Genomic DNA, 13858 nt, shown 5'->3' with positions numbered 1-13858 from the left:
TCTCATGAAATCCATGAAGTCACAGAACTAGTTAGCCCCAAGTCAGGCTGCCTGCAGTCTCTCCCACTGATGGCAACACTGTCCTTTCAGTTGTGCCGGCAAACAATCTTACCATCACATGGCTGTCTTAAAACTAAGTCCAACTACCTATATAACTTGGTTTCAGGGTTTGAGTTTTTTTTTGGAGGGGAGGGTGTTTGGTTGGTTGGTTTTTTGTTTGTTTGTTTGTTTTTTAGTACAACAGGATCTTTCTTGCCCCAGCTGTGATTCACCCAGAGGTCCTGAGGTGCAGGATATTCATTACTCACCAATGGTTCACCGAGTCCTTTGCCTCGAGCCAATGAAGACTAAAGATGCAGACTTTTGCACAGAGGCAACAGAATAAGCTTTAACAAAAAGTGAGAAATAGAGGAAAAATAAGAAATTAAGAAAAAGTGATAGAAGTTCCTGAAAGTTGGAAGGACTCCAAAAAGAGAAAGAAATCCCCCAAAATTCTTTAGATGGCAGACACTGGACAAAGGCTGTGCTAATCTCTATTGAGATTATTTAATCCTCTGAGGTATCATGAGCCAAGCCAATGGAGTGCATACACACACTCTATGGCTGGCCCTTAGCCCAACCATGTGCTGCTCATATGCAGCCCAGCCAATCAGGGAAGACTGAAGGCCCCTCAGTCCATCTCTGACTTGTGCTTTGTTAGGCTGTTGACCTTGACTGTCTGTCTCCAGGTACTAGCCATTGGCTGGTGTTGCTTTCTCTAGCCTTGCAAGTGTCCCAAGTGCTGTTAAACACACTAAACTCTCCCTATTCCCACAGCTACCAAGAAGTGTCTGTACTGTTCTTAGACTTCCTGTCTACAAGATGGTCTGGAACAGGTAAAAGCCTTTAGTTAGCGGCCATCCTTACTTACAATTCACGCTGTAACAAGTAGCTGCCTTAGGAACAGGGATATATGAAAAGACAAGGGTGCTTTCTACTTTCTTTGGGAGCTTGTGGGATAGGGTAAGCAGCTGCACTGCTGTCCTGGGCCCAAAGTCCTGTCTGTCCTCTGATCTGCTCAGTTTGATTATCACACATCCAGCTTCAAGGCTCCTTAGTAACGTCAATGCTCTAAACATTGCTGTTTTAACCTCTGATCTTCCTTTTAACCCTAGTTTCTGTATTCACTGCAACATACGTAACTTGAAGTTTTGACCATGGCCCCTTTTCATTTCACTTTTCACCTATAGAGAACCAGCTCCTGAATCAGCTTCTTGACGTCTGCTTCTACTCCTTCTTCCCACAACACCTTCGTAATGTCACATGTCAACTTTCAAGGGTGGTGTCTCATTTCACAAGGACTAAAGCTATGGTCCTCCAAATGGCCTACAATGTCACCTTTATGGGAGTACTTATTTCCCAGCCAATCAGCTGACTGAATTTCCTGTTAGTAGGCATCACCTTCTGATGGTCACCATGCTTCAAACTACAGCCTGGCCCAAGCCACTGCAGTAGGTGCTCCTCTTCCTCTACCACAGTCTTAAGTTTTGGTTAGAGTACTTTAGCCACTGTTTAGCTTCTGTGTCATAATTATCAAATGTGTAAGTCCCATAAAATAAAGGATCTCTTTTTTACCCACTAATTTATTCTAAATAACTAAAACAGCAACAGGGACATAGAAAGGGCTAAACATTAACTTGCTAAATGAATAAGTGAGACATAGACCAGATAACTGATTCATCAAGCTAAAAAAAAGTAGCAAATTTCCTTTGCTTAACCCTCTCCAGGGCCTCAGAAAAAAAATATTCTACAGGTTAGTTTATGCCAGTAAACTGGTCATATGCTAAACACGCTGAAGTGACTTGGCAAACCTCGGAAGTTAAAAACAAAAATTGCTGGGTACATGGTGATGCACTTGGGAGATGGAGACAGGAGGACCAGCAGTTCAAGGATATCCTCAGCTACATTGTGAGTTCAAGACAACCTTGGCTACATGAGACTGAAAGAGAAAAACCATCATTTTACAATGATTAAATATTAAAACTTCAGGGAGATAATTAAGGAAGAGCGAATACAGGAGAGTAAAGAATCTCAAGTCAACTGGGAGCATCCAGAAGAGCAAAGATTAAAAAGTGATAGTGCTTTTGTGTTATGGGTCACGTTTCTCCAGTGTAATCTAGTGTTTTTTAATGTAAGTTTGAAATGCATCATGTTTGACAGGTCTCCTTTGAATCATGTAAAGATACTTTTCTTGGCTCTCCATCAACTACTATTTATATTCACATCTTATTTCAGTATTTTCCCCCTCCCTCCTTGCTCCCTACAATCTTTGTTGCTAATTTTTCTTTTATACATTGTATGTTTTATTTGCCATAATTTATTTCTATTTCCATAAACTTAATATCTGTAGACAGTGTTTTCATTTTCCCAACATTTGTGTGAGCGTATGTTGCTTTACTTTACAGATTTTTTTGTATTATAGTAACTAATCAGAGTCAGGGGCAGTGGCACACACCTGTAATCCTAGCACTCAGGGAGGCAGAGACAGGGGGATCGCTGTGAGTTCAAGGCCAAGCCTGGACTACAAAATGAGTCCACAACAGCCAAGGCTACACAGAGAAACCCTGTCTTGAAACAAAACAATGTTAGGTGCTACTTTTTGACTCTATTTTATTTTGGTTTCTTAAACCTCTACCCCCTTTCCAACCCCCCCCCCACACCCCCTAGATAAGAGAGAAGGAAGGTTAGTGGGGAGAGGGGGTGCAGGTTTCTTAGGCTAATTGGGCTGGTTAAGGTCATCAGGTTCTTTTGGGAAAATAACAATCTCAGTCTTCCGGACATCTAGCAGTCCAATGGACCAACAGCCTTCTTCCTCCCCGACCATCTCCTTAACGTGACTTTTCTCTCTACATCCACTTCCTCAAAGCCTCTTCTCCTCTCTCCCCCCGCCCCCAGTCACTCCCACCTCCAGTGTCCTCAGACAAGCACAAGCAAGGCTACATAGAGAAATACTGTACCAAAAAAAAACAAAGAAAAGAAACCAAAACTTCCACTACAAAAACTTGATCATTTACATTGAATATTTTAAATCAGTTCCCTCCAAATTCAGTCATCAATTGTACTAATTTTCCCCCTTAACTTCAAAGTGTAAACTTTCAAAATTGGCAATCCCCTTCCCCTTAGATTTTTCCATGTTAGGGAACTCCACCTAAAGTAGTAGTGCTCTCTCAATCTGTCTGTCTACTTCTTTTCTCTCAGAATTATGAACACTCTTCATACCATGTCACGTGAGAGTGGTAAAAATGCAAGTGTCCTTGCCAGGTCCCAATCTTAAGGAGAAAAGAACTCTACCCCCCTTAGCTACAATGTTAGCTAAAGATCTTTGTGGCCCCAGCGGGAAGAATATAGCATATGTGTTAGTTCAGTTTCTGTTGCTATGATGAGAGACCATGGCCAAAAGCAACATGGGAAGAAAGGGTTTATTTGGTTTACACGTCCATATCACAGTTCAACACAAAAGGAAGTCAGGGAAGGAACTGAAACAGAAGGAGTGCTGCTTACTGCAGCCAGCTCCTCATGGCTTGCTCAGCCTGCTTTCCTATAGAACCAGGACCACCAGCTCAGTGTCCTCCCCACCAACAACGACCTGGGCTCTCCCCACTAATCACTAATTTGTTTGTTTTTGTGTTTGTTTTTGAAGACAGAGTTACCCAGTGTAGCCTTGGCTGTCCTGGACTCACTTTCTATACCAGGCTGACCTCAAACTTACAGCAATCCGCCTGCCTCTACCTGGGATTAAAGGCCTGCCTCTGCTGGGATTAAAGGCATGTACCACCACACCCGGCTCTAATCACTAATTTTTAAAATGCCCTACAGCCAGTAGAGTTGTAGATCAAATATCCAGCACAACACATATTTAAATGACAGTTCATAACAGTAGCAAGATTACAGTTATGAAGTAGCAACAAAATAATGTTATGGTTGAGGGTCACCACAACATGAGGAACTGTTGAAGGAATGCATGATTAGGAAGACTGAGAACCATTGCCCTACAGGCTTTCTTGAATACAGCCTTATGATCTTATGGACACATTTTTTTTTCTATTGGGAGTTCCTCCTCCCCGATGACTTTAGCTTTTGTCAAGTTGACACAAAACCAACCAGGACAGTGTGTATCTATGCATGTGTGTATTTGTGCAGGTGGAGGCCAGAGGACAACCTTGGGGGTTGTTCCGCAAGCTCTGTCCATCCTTTTGAGACAGGCTCTCTTACCGCCCTGGAACACAGCAGGTAGTTGGCTGGCTAGGAATTCCAAAGACCCTGCTTGTCTCCTCAGCACTGGGGATGACAAACACCCACCACCACTAGCTTTTCTTTACATGGGTTCCAGAAATAAAATCCAGGTCCTCAAGCTTGCAAGGCAGGTACTTTATCAACTGAGCCATCTCCCCAGTCCTGTCAGGTTCTTTTGTCCACCTTGAAGTTCCCTCCTTTCCAAGTCTGAAAGACTACCATGAATGGATATCATCATGTGGTTTTTTCTACAAGGATTTATATAATTGACTCTTTCAACTACTGATTATATTGATTGACCTCACCTGCCTCTACTACGTACATGCATGTGTAAGCGTGTGTGTGTGTGTGTGTGTGTGTGTGTGTATGTATGTGAGTAGAGATTAATCCCAGACCTATGAATGCTAAGGATTCTACCACTAAACTACACCCTCAGCCCTTTCCATTTTTATTCTTAAAGAGGATCTTGCTAAGGTCCCTGTGGTTGCTCTCAAATTGTGGTCCTCCTGCCTCACCCCCTCAAGTAGCTGGGATTACAGGCATCCTGTGCCACTCTTGGCACCAATGATGGACTTTTACCTATTAGGTGAGCCTTAAATATCTAAAATAAACCCTCTGCTTTGGCTTGGTAATATTTTGTTGAGGGATTTCTGTGTCTATTTTTATGAAAGATTTTGATTTGTAATTTTGTTTTGTCTTTGTCTGGTTTTACTAGAGGTACCAGATTCATAAAATAAAGTGTTCTCTCTCCTCTTTTTTAGAATAGACTATTAAATTGTATTAACTTTTCTTTAAATAATTAGTAACTTTCCCCAATGAAACACAAAATCATCTTTTCTGGGAGTTTTTCAATTATGAGTTCCATTTCATCAGACTGTATGTTTCATCTCACTTGAACTTTGGCAGTTTGTAGATGGGAAATTAAGAACTAAAGTTGACTGTTCTTTTAATTCTTTAATGGCTGCAGAACCTATACTGACTGCCTCCATTTCATTGTTGATATTGGCAATTTGTGTCTCCTCTTTGGTAAATATTGATAGTTTGTCATAGATTTTTTTTCCTAAGAAATATTGACATTGATTTTCTGTTGTTTTCCTTCTTTATAATTTCTTTATGTCTACTTTTTTTTTTTTTTGAGACAGGGTTTTTCTGTGTAGCCATGGTTGTCCTGGAACTTGCTCTGTAGACCAGGCTGGCCTCGAACTCATAGAGAACTGCCTCCTCTGCCTCTCTCCTGAGTGCTGGGACTACAGGCATGCGCCACTACCCTGCTTTATTTCTACTTTTTATTAGTTCCTTCTATCTGCTCCTGTGGTTTTATTTTGCTGCTCATATTCTAGTTTTTTGAGACTTTCTCTAATATATATAGTGCACAAATTTCTAAGCTCTGCTGAATAAATTTTGTTGGTTAGGTTTCCTGTTGTTGTACAAAAGCAATGTAAAGAAGAATGGGTTCATTTGGTTCGTGATTCCAAGTTACAACCCATCACTTCAGGACAGTAGGAGGCAGGGCCTCAAAGCAGCTAAGTCACAGGCACGTCAAGGGCAGAGAAGGAACTAATAGATCCACACTAGCCAGTTCTCAGATTATTTTCTTCTTTATAGTCTAGGACCCAAACCCAAGGAATAGCACCACCCAACTTCAGGCTGGGTCTTTCACAGCTGCGTTATTTTTATACAAATTAATGTATTTTTTATTTCCCATGAGACATCTCATTGACCCATGGGTTATTTATAAATGTGTTCCATAATTTGTGTTTAAATATTTTCTTATTCTCTTTCCATTATTGAGTTCTAGCTTGATTTTATTATAGCCAGCTTATATTCCACATAATCTTGACTCTTCATTCATTGAGGATTGTTTTTATAATTCAGATAATGTTTACATATGTAAATGTTACAATGGGTACCTAAATTTATATTCTGCTTTTGTTAGTGAAGCAGTCTGTAAATATCCACTAAATTCTGTTGGCTTGTATTGTTTGCTTAGTTTTGACAATGTTACTCATCTGTGCAATGGTAATTCTACTAACTACTGAGGTAGACATGTTCCAGTTCCCAACTACAATTATGGATTTATCTATTTCTCCTTTCAGTTTTGTCACATTTTCATCTTCATGTATGTCTTAAGGTCAGGTAGGTGAACTCATAGTCAAGACAATATATTATCTTAGTCTATTTATCTGACATAGCATTTTAAAGCTGTATTATATGGCATAAGTAATTCATACTAAATATTTTAAACATACAAACCATGTTATTGCTTGTTAAGTGACTTCATTTTTAAAGCAGTTTTAGAATCCCAGCAAAAGTGGTCAGAAAATAGTTTCTGCAGATCTCTAGAGCAGTCTCACTGCCACTGAAATCCACTGCACTTCAACTATCCCTTCCTTGGTCCTCAAAAATCACCAATATTTGCACTCTCTTTTTACAAATGAAGGAGTTTTAGTCTGGTATCTTATGTTAGGTAACTGCTGTTAAAAATGTACAAAAAAGCTGGGTGTGGTGGTGCGCACCTTTAATCCCAGCACTTGGGAGGCAGAGGCAGGTGGATCTCTGTCCGTTCGAGGCCAGCCTGATCTACAAAGTGACCCTAGGACTGCCAAGATAACACAGAGAAGTCTCAAAAAACTTTTTTAAAAAAGTACAAAAAAGCATACAATCTTTCAAACTAGAAGACTATATCAGTTTTAATGCTGTGACAAATACGTGGGAAACACCAATTAAAGGAAGAAATATTTGTACTAGCTCACAGTTTTAGGGGCTATAGCTCATGGACAATTGAGTCTATTGTTTTTCTTGTGGTAAGGCACATTCTCATGTGGAAGATCATAGAGGAGCAAAGATGCTCACCTCAAAGCAGTCACAGAACAGAAAGAGCGAGCAAGCCAGCTTGCACTGTTGGGATGCTTCTGCTTTTTATTCCATCCAGTCCTCCACGCTATCCAACGGTGCCACGTACATTCAGAATGGATAACTCCCCCATAGTCGCTATCTGACATGCCAAATGTTCTGAAATATCTTCATAAACATATCCAGGAGTATCTAGTTTCTAGGCATCTCTCAACCCATTCAAACTGATAACCAACCATCAAGACACTGAGGCACTGCGAGTTTGGGTGACATAGTGAAATCCCATCTCAAAGCAAAATACAAAAGAAGAATGGCATGAGATAAAACTAAACATTTAGATGTGGTCCGGATACAGACACCCTTGTAAGTCTGTTAAGAAAGTTGATGTCCATTGTGTAAAATAATAGGATTATATTTTCCCCTAGGGCCTATGACCTAGTCAGCCATGAGTTTGGGGCAGGTAATGGTACCAGGCATGCATTCTACTTTGTGAGGCAGGCTTTAAGTTCAATCAGAAAGTGGTTACTGAGGCCTATAACATGTGTGCCACTGTTCTATCAGTGGGCATATCTTGCCAAGCCAATCACTATAATAGCTCAAAGAGTGCACAGATGGGAAAACTATTGACTATTTTTGTACCCCAATAATGTGCACCGAGCTTTCTAGAGCCATGAAAGCTATTTAGTGGGGAAGCTGGGCCCCCTGAAACCTTATCTTTATACCCATAGATTAGAGCATCATTCAACCCTCATCAAAGAAGCTTCTTTTCATAAGAGATGATGATTAATATGGAGACCCACAACAGATCAATATGCAAAGAATAAGAGACTCTATAGAGCACACATCTATGAAAGGGACATCCCTATCCACACCTCCTCCCCCAAGTTGCAAAAATCACCACAGAAGAGGAGGTACAAAGATTGTAAGAGCCAGGAGAGTGGATATTGTCAGTAAGACAGTATTTGCCAGACGACAGTGGTGTTGCACACGTGAACTTGCAGCATCTGTGACTGTGTGCACAAGACCATCACATGATCAAGCCAGCCAAAATCTCAACATGGACTGAGGAGGGGTTCGTGAAATGCCAAGCCTAGCTCACAAACTACTGTCAACTGGTGGTGCTGCGAGAGTGAGAGCTTTCTTCATGGGTGCAGCCCTTAGGAGGGTACTCATGCTCTGGGAAAGGATCCTTTTTCATGCACATACAGGGAGCATTAAGTGTGTTTTTTAAAAGAACACATAAAGTTGGGAGAGAAATATAATGTGGGCATAGATGAGGAAGGGAAGAGAATGAATGGGAAGGCAATTTGATGAAAACATAGTATACTCATGCATGAAATTCTCAATCATATGTATTTCTGCACAAAGTACAAGACTGGAGAGAAGAATATTGGTTTAGACCTATTACACTATTTCATCATCTAAATGAGAAAGATGTGGACTGAAGCAATGAAGACTCTGAACTGTTTTCACTGTCCACAGTCTGTCAGCAAAAGTGTGGGGCTCTGTTCCCACTCCAAATAACTCTCTAGGTACCAACCGGCTACCTGACAACTTATAATTATATTCTGACACCACTCCGTGGAAACAGAGAGAGACCTGCTAAGGATTCACTTCCTCCTCCATGCAGAAACCACTCAATCTCCAGGCCCAGTGTCTTCCAGGAGGTTATGAGTAGAGCTAAAAGTTCCACAGTTCTAGTCCCTGTCTGGTCTTTCAGGTGACTGGTCTTTCAAAAGACACTTCAGTAGGAGAAAAAAATGTTCCTGTTACTCATGAAATCTCAAGAGGTTTAGAACTTCTGTGTCCGGTACTTGGGGAAAGATCAAATATTATAATACAAGAGGCTCTTACATAAAATCTCTATAACTCAACAACAAGGATTAAACATATATTTCTAATTATATACCACACTTTTAGATAAATGCAAGGGCAGGTGATCTACGCATCAGGAGGTATGGTTGATGGGACAGACTCTTTGCCAGGACATGGGGCTTACAGGAACCATGAGGTATGTCCTCGTTTATGGCTAAAGGAACCAAGCAGATGCTGCTGCTATTCAGTACTAAGCTAAAAGGAAAACTTTAACGGAGACATAGTCTTGTTATGGTGGATTTAGACTGAGGTTGAATCTGCGTTGCCAAGTGGATACACCCATAAGGAGCTAGGATGTGTGTATCTGTACACAATGAAAGAACAGGAATGGGGATACAGATCTAAGAACTGTCAAGAATCCCTGGGAACAGAGCCAAGCTTTTATGTGGAAAAACTGGAATATGCAGAAAGCATACATGAGAGAGACCGTGAATGTGTACTAAAATGTAAAGTGAACCTGCAAAGTAACTTGAGGAACACTATGGAAACAGGGGAAAAAACAAACAAAAAACAAAAAACCAGAAGCATGGAGAAATGTTTTTAGGAACAAAATCAACAACAAATTATAGGTGCTTCCTAGAATGCACAAAGCCTTTGGTTCAATGCCCAGCACCAGTGTCTGCATAAACTAGGTGTGGCATATAGTGATCCCAGCACTCACGAAGTAGGAGAAGGAAGATCAGGGGTTCAAGGTCATACTTGACTACGTAACAAGTTCGAGGCCATCCTTGGCTTCCTGAGACCTGAAAAACAAAACAAAACAAATTTGCATAGGTGAAAAGAGTTCCAGTGAAGCACCAAGAGCCATAGCTAGATTGCCGTGCAGAAGGAGAAACTCACACTGAAGACAGTTTATTTGGCATAGACATGATACGGTGTGGAAAGAGGAAGTGTAGTTTCAGAGGAGAGTTGCTGTAATATACAACAGAGACTTGAGCATGTTTCTGGAACAATTTCGAGTACACTGCAGAGCCTGAAATCTGAGGCAGAATAAGCCATCTCCAGGAAAAGCCGCTCTTCAGGCAGCAAGCCGCTATTGTATTCTCAACACTGTCACCACCTGAAGCAGCACACACCCACGGGTTAAGCTCTTTCATCTGGCGCTCTTGGAGCAAGTACCACTGATCCCTGCCCTACAGAAACCCATGCTGCCTTTTTTAACCCATGCTGTGTGTTAAAGTATTTATTCGCCTGATTTTATTGTCATCCCCAAGGCTTAATGCCTCCCTCTGCTAACCTAGGCGTAGTCCTGGAAGCATCTAGCCTCCGTACAATCTACTCTAGGCCTAGAACGTTTTCAGCCTCTGAGATTTACTGCAGAATAAGCTCACCCTTTCTACTTCTTTCTCTCCAAGTTGACTGACTTAAACTGGCTTCTCTTAGCTTCTCACTGAGTTGTTCTGCTTGGCCTCAAACAAACTCTAGAAATCTGTACTAATCTTCTAACTCGTTCTCTGGCTCATTCTGTCTTTACCTGTGTCTAGCTTGTTCTCTCTGTACAACTGTCCTGGTAAAATTGCCTCCTCTTTTTCTCTCTCTGTACTGTTCTCTGGCCTCAGCTGCCTCTGCCAACCTGCACTGAACTAATGTGAATTCCAACCTGGCTCTCAGTGCACTGACTCAACCAAACTGACTGAACAGCACTGGCCACAACTCAGAAATCTGCTTGCCTCTGTCTCTTGGCTTAAAGGTGTGTCTGTATTCCAGCCAGATCACACAGCGGTCTTTGGATGTGGTCTCTTGCCAGAGCAGCCATGTTCTGAACTAAAACTCCTCTCTGGTATGGGTTTAGTTTAGGCTACCAGGAGAGGAAGTGTCAGTTTCAGAAATGCACTCTTAGAAGTCCTCATGACACCTTCAAACTTCTCAGCCTACAAGGACATCTTTGGTTTTGCTCAGTTTGTAGCTGATTCAGTCTTAACATTAAAACTGGATAGACTTAGAAGATTAGGTTCAACAATCGGCCTGCTCTGGGTACACAGTACAGTTTCAAAGAACCTTAAAACAACTGCCCATTGTATCACACGGCATCACAATCAGCAGCTAAGGAATACACGGGAAATCCTATTCAGCTGCAGCGTTAATGTGTTGCATGGCTGGGGAAGGGCAGAGCGGACTGGCTTGTTTGATGGGTTTAAATAAAAAGCCCAATCGTATATTTACAGCAAAAGAAAAATCTAGAAGTTGCTTCATAATCAAGATTTAATACAAGACAATAACTTTAGGCCCAAATGGGAGGGTTAGTAAGTTTCAATACCTCCTGCCTTGTTCATAAATCACAATATTGATCACATATAAATTAATGCATGAATATATATTTGTGTATGGGGACACATGAAACCTCATTTATTATGTGGAAGTGAAAGTGAAAGAGAAAGCAACTTTTATATTGTGAGCACCTAAGTTAAACCATTTGGCATCTTTTTAGAAATCTTAATAGAATCTTATTTTGTGGACCTAATGTACATGAATCTGTCCTTTCTACCTCTCAGTGGTGGGCCAGCACTCCTGCTACCCCTTTTGCTTTGGGTCCTGGGAAACAGAATTTAAGACAATTTACAAAAAGAAGGGCTGCCAAGAGTTTCTATTTGCAGACTACTGTATTACTTTCCAGTCACCACTATATCCACTGTAGGTTTTTATTTTTGTAAAAACCCTCCCCAGATAAGCTGAAACACCAGGGTAATAAACAAGTGCATATTTGGTAAATTAACGTCTAGTCACTGGTTATTCACTGCTATGTTTATATAATGTCTAGTCATTGGTTATTCATTGCTATGTTTAAAAAAACTCAGTCCCCTTAAGACACCATTAAATATGCCCCTGAGGCAAATCTCAGCTGTAATAAACCACTGAAGATTCTGCCTAACTGGAAAAGTAAGTATGATCACACTGAATAGGAAAAACAAGGGAAAGGACATGACTGGTACAGTGGAGAAGGAAGTTTGTTATAAATAAAAGGGAGAGGGTAGGTAGGGGGGCGACATCAGAGAGAGCCTGGAGTGAGCTGGGAGAGAGGGGTACCAGACACAACAGCCAGGAGACCAAAGGTACAAAAGGGGCAGATAACCAAAATGTCTAGATTATCCTGGTTAGAGCAACTGGGGGAGAAGAGCAGCAGAGCCCTCAAGGCTGAAGAGTTCTGGGTAGAGGGAGGGGCATGCTAGCCATACCCTGTAACAAGTAGGGATGGGGGAGGGGGATGCTGGGAGAACCTTGAGGTCAGGTTCGCTTTGCTACTGTTAAATAGGCACCTCAGCCGTCCCCACCCCCACCCCATCCCCTCCCCCACCCCCTGTTTGACTATTAGAAATAAATCCAGGCACCCAGCTCAGGTAGAGTAGACCAAAATATTCAGAACCTGCGTCTTCCGGTCTGTGTTGAGTGGTGGTCATTGTGTTTAAAACTTGATTTGCCCCTGTAGCTCTTGTTGACTAGACTCTGAGGCAGACCAGAGCCCACTCCCCTAGGATTGTCATTATGGGCCTATGCCACCATGCTGGCACTGTTTCTTTCATATCTTTATGGATAGCCAGAGTTGGGAATCCATGCTCCACAGAACGGGCATACGTGATAGCTAGAGTCTGGAGTAACACCGAAGGTTTAGTGTTAGCTTAAATTCTCAAGCCCTTCTGATTAAAGGAGACGGGAAGAGGGGTCTTGCAAATGGCTCTTGGGGCACAAACTAGTGAATTGGGTAAGCTGTGACTTCAGCTTTCTTTGTGCTGTTGTCCTGATGGGAGTCAACACTACTACAATTCTAACAAACTTGAGGCAATGTCATCTCGCAAATGAATCCAATACAACGGGGGAGGGCTGAAGATACACTTCAAACCTCAAGAGATCTAGAGTTGTTCATGGCAAAATGTACTTGAAATGAGACTGGTGGTGAAATAAAATGAATCAACATATGCTATAGGTGGAAATGCACGCTGTTCTCAAAGATGTAGCATGAGAGCAAAAAGAAGGAAAAAAAACCACCGTAAGTGTACATTGCTTACATGTCAAAATGAGAATTTGGGATGCACTGAAGCAAGTGTTACTTTAAAGCTGTTTCTATTTGAAACTTGAGGATTCCACTGTTCCTTGAATTCTCTCGCTTGGACTAAGTGGGATTTAAGGCTAACCTGAAAAGGCCTAACTGGTACTTAAGGGAGGGGGTAGGACCTTGGTAAGGCTGTGGGAAGAGCGGGACACACCCAACTAATTTCCTTTCAAAAGCCCCAAGGATTTAAATTCAGCCCTCCCGGCCCCAGATTAAGGAACCAGCGCCGCTGGGGAAGTTAGACCGGCTGTGCGTGGGCGGCCAACCTGAGGGAGGAGCATCTCCGGGAGAGGCTGAGAAGGCCAGGAGCCACGCGGCTCAGGAAACCACCCCCGCGAGTGGAGAGTAGGGCACCGTGGCCCCGCCCCCGGCAGCTCCGAGGCCCTCAGCCGCAAAGGCAGTCGCTTCCGCACACCGCCCTGCGCTCCACGCCTGCAGCCCCGAAGCCGGGCTTCTAAACTCCGCGCCTTCCCTAACGCCGCCCGGGGTGGGCCACAGCGGGAAGGAGCAGAGTAGGAACCCAAATGTGCGCTTAAACCGCACGCGCCTGCGCACAGCCCTGCTCCGCCCCCACTCGCTTCCTCCCGCCTCTTTCCCCAGGCACCTGCGTACGTCACAAAGAGTGGCGTCTAAATCGAACAATCACAGTCGCTCACCTCGCGAGCGCTGCCGGGGAAAGAGGAGGGCGGGGCGTTGGGAGGAGACGGAAGGAGCCGGCTTCCAGGTACTGGCTCTTTCTCGTCATCCAATCAGAACAGTCCGGGGCGCGGTGGGGCGGGGCCCGAGAAGAGGGCGGGGGTGGGGCCGAGGGAA

General features: G+C 42.8%; 1 long non-coding RNA gene across 1 annotated transcript in view; it reads right to left on the bottom strand.

Annotated features, from left to right (window-relative positions):
- LOC311597021 overlaps nucleotides 1-13707 on the bottom strand; it is a 323741-nt gene extending 310034 nt beyond the window's left edge. The window contains exons 1-2 of the long non-coding RNA XR_014779063.1: nucleotides 13312-13707; nucleotides 9662-9743 (exon numbers count right to left, since the gene is read on the bottom strand). This is a non-coding gene — a long non-coding RNA (uncharacterized lncRNA). The remainder of the gene's footprint in view (nucleotides 1-9661; nucleotides 9744-13311) is intronic.
- Nucleotides 13708-13858: the final 151 nt, after the last annotated feature.

Source organism: Acomys minous (assembly GCF_964271855.1).
Source record: "Acomys minous genome assembly, chromosome: 4".
Lineage (NCBI taxonomy): Eukaryota > Metazoa > Chordata > Mammalia > Rodentia > Muridae > Acomys > Acomys minous.
Note: the sequence above shows the minus strand (reverse complement) of the source record. Positions and strands in the feature narration are given on the sequence as shown.